This window comes from Cetorhinus maximus, unplaced genomic scaffold (assembly GCF_964194155.1).
Source record: "Cetorhinus maximus unplaced genomic scaffold, sCetMax3.hap1.1 HAP1_SCAFFOLD_1225, whole genome shotgun sequence".
Lineage (NCBI taxonomy): Eukaryota > Metazoa > Chordata > Chondrichthyes > Lamniformes > Cetorhinidae > Cetorhinus > Cetorhinus maximus.
In genome coordinates, this window is record NW_027597167.1 from 24,033 (window position 1) to 32,161 (window position 8,129).

The following is an 8,129-nucleotide window of genomic DNA, read 5'->3' on the forward strand; positions in this document are numbered from 1 at the left end:
GCACAGGATTGAATATTTTATTCTCTAGTTCAGGGACTGCAGACCAGGACTTCCACAGTGTCTGTAAATGATGTATCTTTACTGAGTCAATTCCAAATAGCTGTTCATCAGCATTAAATCCAAAAAACCTACTCCAAATGGTCTTGTGTCAGTGGAACACCAAAATCTGTGTTAACAAAAAAGACACTTGAAGGGCGATGGGGAAAGAGCAGGGGAGGGTCGTTAACACAGGGGCAGCACTTACACGATGGGCTGAATAGCCTCCTGCACTCTCTGAATGCAGGAACAAACACAAGTGGTAATGCTGACTGACCTGTGGATTAAAGCTGCTGTGTGTCCCAGTGATTGGCTGGTCAAATCAAACAGCATAAGTTGAGTTTATAACAGGTAGAATACAGACTGTACTGAACAAGCATGGACTTGCAAAACCCAAAACAAAACATCTACCGATGAATGTGATTCAGTGATTGGGCAGCACTCCCCGAACAATCCTGAGTTCGCCGATAGCTATACCAACAACCGGTTTAAGGTAATCAGTCAAGATTGTAACTAATCCAACCTTCCAGGATTGGCTTGGAGTATTCAGGAATTGAAGATCAATCTCCAGGGAAATCATGTGAAAGGGAAATCATGTTTAACCAATTAATGGGAATTCTTTGAAGGAGTCACACATGCTGTGGATAAAGGGAAACCGGTGGATGTACTGTACTTAGATTTCCAGAATGCATTTGATAAGGTCCATATCAAAGGTTATTGTGGAAAATAAAAGCTCATGGTATAGAGGGTAACATATTAGCATGGATAGAAGATTGGCTAGCTAACAGGAAGCAGAGTTGGCATAAATGGGTCTTTTTCTGGGTGGCAGGATGTAATGAGTGGTGTGTCACAGGGATCAGTGCTGGGACCTCAACTTTTTACAATTTATATAAATGACTTGGTGAAGGGATGGATGGGGATGGTTGCCAAATTTGCTGATGATAGGTAGGAAAGTAAGTTGTAAAGAGGACTTAAGGAGGTTACAAGGGGGCATAGATAGGTTAAGCGAGTGGGCAAAGATCTGGCAAATGGAGTATAATGTGGAAAAATGTGAAATTGTCCATTTTGGCAGGAAGAATAAAAAAGAAGCATATTATCCAAATGGTGAGAGATTGCAGAGCTCTGAGATGCAGAGGGCACTGGGTGTCCTAGATTTTTTTATATTCATTCATTTATGGGATGTGGGCTTTGCTGGCTGGGCCAGCATTTATTGCCCATCCCTAGTTGCCTTGAGAAGGTGGTGGTGAGCTGCCTTCTTGAACCACTGCAGTCTATGTGGTGTAGGTACACCTACAGTGCTGTTAGGGAGGGAGTTCCAGGATTTTGGCCCATAGTGCATGAATCACAAAAGGTTAATATGCAGGTACAGCAGGTAATGAGGAAAGCCAATGGAATGTTATCATTTATTATGAGAGGAATTGATTACAAAAGTAGGGAGGTTATGCTTCAGTTATACAGGACACTAGTGAGACCACATCTGGAGTACTGTGTACAGTATTGGTCTCATTTAAAGAAACGTATAAATGTGTTGGAAGCAGTTCAGAGAAGGTTCACTAGACTAATACCAGGAATGGGCGGGTATGAGGAAAGGTTGGACAGACTAGGCTTGTATCGCTGGAGTTTAGAAGAGTAAGAGATGACTTGATTGAAACATATAAGGGGTCTTGATAGAGTGGATGTCGCTCATTTAAGAGATGAGACGAAATTCTTTGAGGGTAATGAGTCTTTGGAACTCTCTTCCTCAAAAGGCAGTGGGCGCAGAGTCTTTGAATATTCTTAAGGCCGAGGCAGATAGATTCTTGATAAGTGGGTGTGAAGGGTTTTTGGGGGTAGGCGGGAGGTTACAGTCAGATCATCCATCATCTTATTGACTGGCAAAGCAGGCTTGAGGGGCCGAGTGGCCTAGTCTTGCTAACCTATATGTTTGTATGTTCAGGACACTGCTCAGGCAGCCCTGGAGAAAAATCATTAGGGCATTAAAAAAAGATTGGGATTTTTGTAATTTTCTTTGAACATTTCTCTTTACCAGATACTAAAATATTGAAAATAGGTAAAAATAGGCTGTCTGGCTGAGAGTCCAGCCTCATCCAACTGGGTAATGAGTCTTTTTGCTTTCCAATTGGTGTAGGGAGGCCGTGCCTCACAAGGATGGATGTGTTGGCCGACTAATGGCTGCACTGAGGGGACGAGTCATGTGATGGAACCTCCAGGAATATATTTAGTTACAGTTGGTAATCCTATTCATAATGTGGCTCATTTACACTTAACGGAAGCGATGTAGATTTATACGCAGCAACCCGTTCCCTGCGAACACAAGGAACATGTTCAAGCCTTGCACCTTTTTTGATTACCTGAGAGCTTGGGGAACCAGTATTTCCCCGTTGCTTTCTTCATGACAATGCTTCATTCAGCGGTGACCTACCAACCCTTTCTCCCTATGGTATAGATTGTTGGGACCATTTGAAATGTGACTTTCTTGAATTTGTCCTGATGAGTGAAAAGCTTTGGCAAAACGTCTCTCTTTGCAGCATTATTCAAGTCCTGTACTACCAAGCAAGTGTTCTCTGCTTTGTACTCAATGCTTCTACTTATGAAGCCAAGATCCCATATGTTTTGCTCGCCACTCTCAATATGTCCTGCTACCTTCAAAGCTCGATGCACACATACCCCCAGGTCCCTCTGCTCCTGCACACTCTTTAGAATTGTAACATTAAGTCTCTATTGCCTCTCCCAACCCCTTCTGCCAAAATACATCACCTCACACTCCTCCATCTGCCACTGGCCTTCCCATTCTGCTAGCCTGTCTATGTCACATTACAGGCAATTTGTATCATCCTCACTGTTTGCCCCTCCTGCAAGTTTGGTATCAGCAAATTTTGAAATTTGACTGTATCCCAAGATCCAATTCATTTATATTTGGGAAAGGGAAAGCAGAGACCCGAGCCTGTTCCAATCAATAAAAACAGACAATGCTGGAAAAACTCAGCAGTTCTGACAGCATCTGTGGAGAGAAAGACAGAGTTAACGTTTCGAGTCCGTATGACTCTTCTTCAGAGCTAAAGAGAAGTCGAAATGTGGTGAAATATATACTGTTTAAGGGGGGGTGGGACAGGTGAAGCTGGGTAGAAGGCCAGCGATAGGTGCAGGCAAAGGAGAGATTGCTAAAGATGTCATAGACAAAAGGTTGAAGGGGTGTTGATGGTGGTGATACTGGCTAAAGGAGGTGCTAATGGTGACATTAAGATTAGAAAGCAGGATGAGCCAGTGACAGATGGCCCTAGTGGGGGTGCGGTGGGGGGAGGGGACGGTGTGGGGAAAAAGATCAAAATAGGCTAAAAGGTGGGGATAAAACAAGGAATAAAAGTGGAAATAAATTTTAAAAATAATTGCCTTTATCTTACTGTTCCACGCCTGTTTGGGGACATGTTCCTAACTTTAAATTTCCTCCAAGCTGATACCCCAGAACACTGTCACTCTACACCTCCTTTCACACTCATCATCCTTCTCAAATCCAAAACCTTGGCCCCACCTCTGACAGCAACAAAAGATCCTTTTCTCAACTCTCGTTTTTGTAAGTGCCTAAGTAACAACTCACTGAGATGGCCCTTCTCAACATGTTAAAGAAACCTTTGGTTCTGAGAGTATCACTTAGTCACACGACAGCCTAAACAACATTAGATTTTCTGATTTCATCCAGCATTAGCTTTTAAGTGCTGATTGTATTTTGGAAAATACTGGCAGGTGCTGAATGCTGCTGTGTGTAAATTGAGCTCCACCAACGTCAGTATCACCTTTCATACCAACGTCAGTATCACCTTTCATACCAACGTCAGTATCACCTTTCATACCAACGTCAGTATCACCTTTCATACCAACGTCAGTATCACCTTTCATACCAACGTCAGTACCACCTTTCATACCAACGTCAGTATCACCTTTCGTACCGTCAGTATCACCTTTCATACCAACGTCAGTATCACCTTTCATACCAACTGGATTTTTTGATTTGTTTGTGATATTTACAATAGTTTGGAAAATGATCGCAGATCAAATTGAATTTTTTTTTTAAATTCAATCACTTTACCTTCCCAATTGATCATTTATACATTATCATCAAGCACAACCTGAAAGCTGCCTGTCAAATTAAATCCCTGCTCTCCCCAAGTAATTCCCAATGAAACCCAAATGATTTTTAACACTGACCATCCCATCCAGTGCCACCCTCTGTCTTCCCTTGGCTCACTGACCTCTACAAACTGCACCATGTCAGCAGAGATCACAGGGTTTCCTGACATTGTGCAGCTCTCAGTCTCCTCCACATCTGTCCTCTCTCTCTCTCTCTCTCGAGGAGTTACCTGACTAATCTGCTCAGATTATACCATACCCACAGTGTATACCGTCTGTCTTTCCAGCCTCTCATCAATAAAGATGTCACATTATAATGCTCCTGTGAATTGATTGAAACGGTTTAAGTGGTGGGTGTGTTTTTTCTTGAACCGCTGCAGTCCATGTGGTGTAGGTACACCCACAGCGCTGTTAGGGAGGGAGTTCCAGGATTTTGACCCAGTGACAGTGAACGAACGGTGATATATTTCCAAGTCAGGATGTGACTTGGAGGGGAATTTCCAGGTGGTGGTGTTCCCATGTATCTGCTGCCCTTGTCCTTCTAGATGGTAGTGGTCACGCGTTTGGAAGGTGCTGTCTAAGGAACCTTGATGAATTCCTGCAGTGCATCTTGTAGATGGTACACACGCTGCTGCTACTGTGTGTCGGTGGTGGAGGGAGTGAATGTTTGTGGATGTGGTGCCAGTCAAGTGGGCTGCTTTGTCCTGGACGGTGTCGAGCTTCTTGAGTGTTGTGGGATCTGCACTCATCCAGGCAAGTGGGGAGTATTCCATCACACTCCTGACTTGTGCCTTGTAGATGGTGGACAGGCTTTGGGGAGTCAGGAGGTGAGTTACTCTCCACAGGATTCCTAGTCTCTGACCTGCTCTTGTAGCCACAGTTTTTATATGGCTCGTCCAGTTCAGTTTCTGGTCAATGGTAACCCCCAGGATGTTGATAGTGGGGGATTCAGTGATGGTAATGCCATTGAACATCAAGGGGCGATGGTTAGATTCTCTCTTGTTGGAGATGGTCATTGCCTGGCACTTGTGTGGTGCGAATGTTACTTGCCACTTGTCAGACCATTGTTATTCCATACCCTGGGTTAGGGAAGAATCTAAAAAGAGTCAGTCATTTACAGCACAGAAAGAGGCCATTCGGCCCATCAAGTCCATGCCAGCTCCCTGCAGAGCACTCCATTCAGTCCCACTCTCCCCACTCTATCCCCATGCCCCTTCAAGTTTATTTTCTCTGAAGCGACCGTCAGATTTCCTTTTGAAATCATTGATTTCTTCCACATCCACCACCTCTCATGGGCTGCAAATTCCAGATCATTACCACTCCCTGTGTGTAAAAGAAAAGCTCTCCCTCACATTCCCTCTGCATCTCTTGCCCAAAATCTTGGATCTGAGTCCCCAAGTCCTTCTGCCATCAGCTAATGGGAGGAGTTTTTCCCTGCCTACCTTATCTAAACCTGTCATAATCTTGTACACCTCTATTAAATCTCCCCTCAATCTCCTTTGCTCCAAGGAGAACAACTCCAGCTTCTCCAACCTCACCTTGTAACTCAAACCCCCACCCCTGGAACCATTCTGACAAATCTCCTCCGTGCCCTCCCATAGACCTTCACACCTTTCCTAAAGTGTGGTGACCAGAATTGGATGCAAAACTCTAGTTGGGGCTTAACTGGAGTTTTATACAAGTTTGTTATATCGTTCCTGTTTTTGTACTCAAATGTGGGATTGACTCAACACCTCTTTTGGTGCAGCACTCTCTACTGGTTGAATGTGGAATGGCAGACAGTGGGAGTGAAGTAGTTCTGTTATTGGACTGGTCGGGTCAGAGCTCACTGCCTGGATTATCAGGTTAATTTGGAACTTGAATTTAGTTTAAGGATCAGTAAAAGTGACCACAAGGTTGTTGGACTGTCTTTAAAATCCCATCTGGTTCACTAATGTCCTTTAGGGAAGGAAACCTGCTGACCCCACCTGGTCTGGCCTACATGTGACTCCAGGCCCACAGCAATGTGGTTGCCTCTGAAATTGCCCAGCAAGGTGTTGTATCAAACTGTTAGTGGCTCATGACAGCGGCTTCACCACCGCCTCCTTGGGAAGTCAGGGCAGACTCCCTGCTATTTGAGTGCATCAAAGCTGTAAACGATTTCATCGTCTTCTGTGAGTCCTCTCATGACAGAGTCCGATCAGATCGGCATGGACGCCCACAGAACTGCCAGTTCATGTCATTGTTGGTGATTGGGAGAACTCTTGCAGCTGCACCCCCTCTGGCCTTCCATTGGACACATCAAATTTTGCGAGTTTGGTGTAGATGGTCCTTAAAGCACGCTGAACCAAATTTCAGTGCTAGCCTCCACATGGGGCTCCGGTGCTTTCCCAAGATTCTGCAATGCAGAAGTTTGTACAGTTCTTTTTTTAAGGGTGTTCTTGTGTCATCAGTCGTGACAGTTAACCATAAAGGATGTGTTTGGGGATTCTGCAGTCATCCAAGCAAGAGATATGGCCTGCCAATCTAAGCTGAATTTTCCTGCCAATCTAAGCTGAATTTTCCTGCCAATCTAAGCTGAATTTTCCTGCCAATCTAAGCTGAATTTTTCTGCCAATCTAAGCTGAATTTTCCTGCCAATCTAAGCTGAATTTTCCTGCCAATCTAAGCTGAATTTTTCTGCCAATCTAAGCTGAATTTTCTCGGCAACCAGTGATTGGGGAATAACTGAAACAAAAACAGAAAATGCTGGAAAAACTCAGCAGGTCTAACAGCCTCTGTGGAGAGAGAAGCAGAGTTTACGTTTTGAGTCCATATGACTCTTCTCCCAGCTCTGCAGAAGAGTCATACAGACTCAAAAGATTAACTCTGTTTCTCTCTCCACAGATGCTGTCAGACCTGCTGAGTTTTTCCAGCATTTTCTGTTTTTATTTCAGATTTGCAGCATCCACAGTATTTTGCTTTTATATTGGATTTGTCAGCAATGCAGACATCCTGAGACTGAATTAAAAAGTGTCCATTAAAGTTGGCTCCTCAGTTTCCGCTCTGTGTTGTGCAGTCGGGTAGTTCACAGGAGGAGATTGACCAGCTTCCCCTCTGCAGATTCTGGGCAGCTCCACATGGATCTTACCTGGGACAGAGCCCCAGGGTCAGAGTGAGGAAATAACCTGAGGCTGAGGTGTTCAAGCTGCATTTTAAGTAAGCAACAGGCTGTTATAACAGTAGAAACACTCAACAAACAAGGTCCATGGAATAACTGAAAGGAAAAAACATCTTTTATTAAGCTCAATTACACAAGCAGTTATGCTGATTAAAAAACCCCTTGTAGATAATGTTGATAATTTGGGCTTGGAATGGTACAAAACAAAAACAGAATTACCTGGAAAAACTCAGCAGGTCCGGCAGCATCGGTGGAGAAGAAATCAGTTAACGTTTCGAGTCCTCATGACCCTTCGGCAGAACTGAGTATAGTTAGGAGAAAGGTGAAATATAAGCTGGTCTAAGGTGGGGGTCTTGTTCTGGTTTCTTTATAAGGATAAGTGGGAGGTCAGGGAGGCTAACAGGGGCAGGAGCACAGGTAAGTGGCGAGGGGGCAGCACAGGTAAGTGGCGAGGGGGCAGCACAGGTAAGTGGCGAGGGGGCAGCACAGGTAAGTGGCGAGGGGGCAGCACAGGTAAGTGGTGAGGGGGCAGGAGCACAGGAAAGTGACGAGGGGGAAGCACAGGTAAGTGACGAGGGGGCAGCACAGGTAAGTGGGGAGGGGGCAGCACAGGTAAATGGAGAGGGGGCAGCACAGGTAAGTGACGAGGGGGCAGCACAGGTAAGTGGGGAGGGGGCAGCACAGGTAAATGGAGAGGGGGCAGCACAGGTAAGTGACGAGGGGGCAGCACAGGTAAGTGGGGAGGGGGCAGCACAGGTAAGTGACGAGGGGGCAGCACAGGTAAGTGGGGAGGGGGCAGCACAGGTAAGTGGGGAGGGGGCAGCACAGG

At 45.2% G+C, this 8,129-nt stretch overlaps 1 long non-coding RNA gene across 2 annotated transcripts; it reads left to right on the forward strand.

Annotated features, from left to right (window-relative positions):
• The first annotated feature begins 7,395 nt into the window (after positions 1-7,395).
• Positions 7,396-8,129, forward strand: LOC144675919 (uncharacterized). 2 transcript variants are annotated; one of them, XR_013575204.1, is made up of 4 exons: positions 7,396-7,496; positions 7,645-7,813; positions 7,865-7,960; positions 8,009-8,129. It is a non-coding gene; the product is annotated as an uncharacterized LOC144675919 (long non-coding RNA). The 2 variants fall into 2 exon arrangements; XR_013575203.1 differs by having other exon boundaries at positions 7,401-7,813.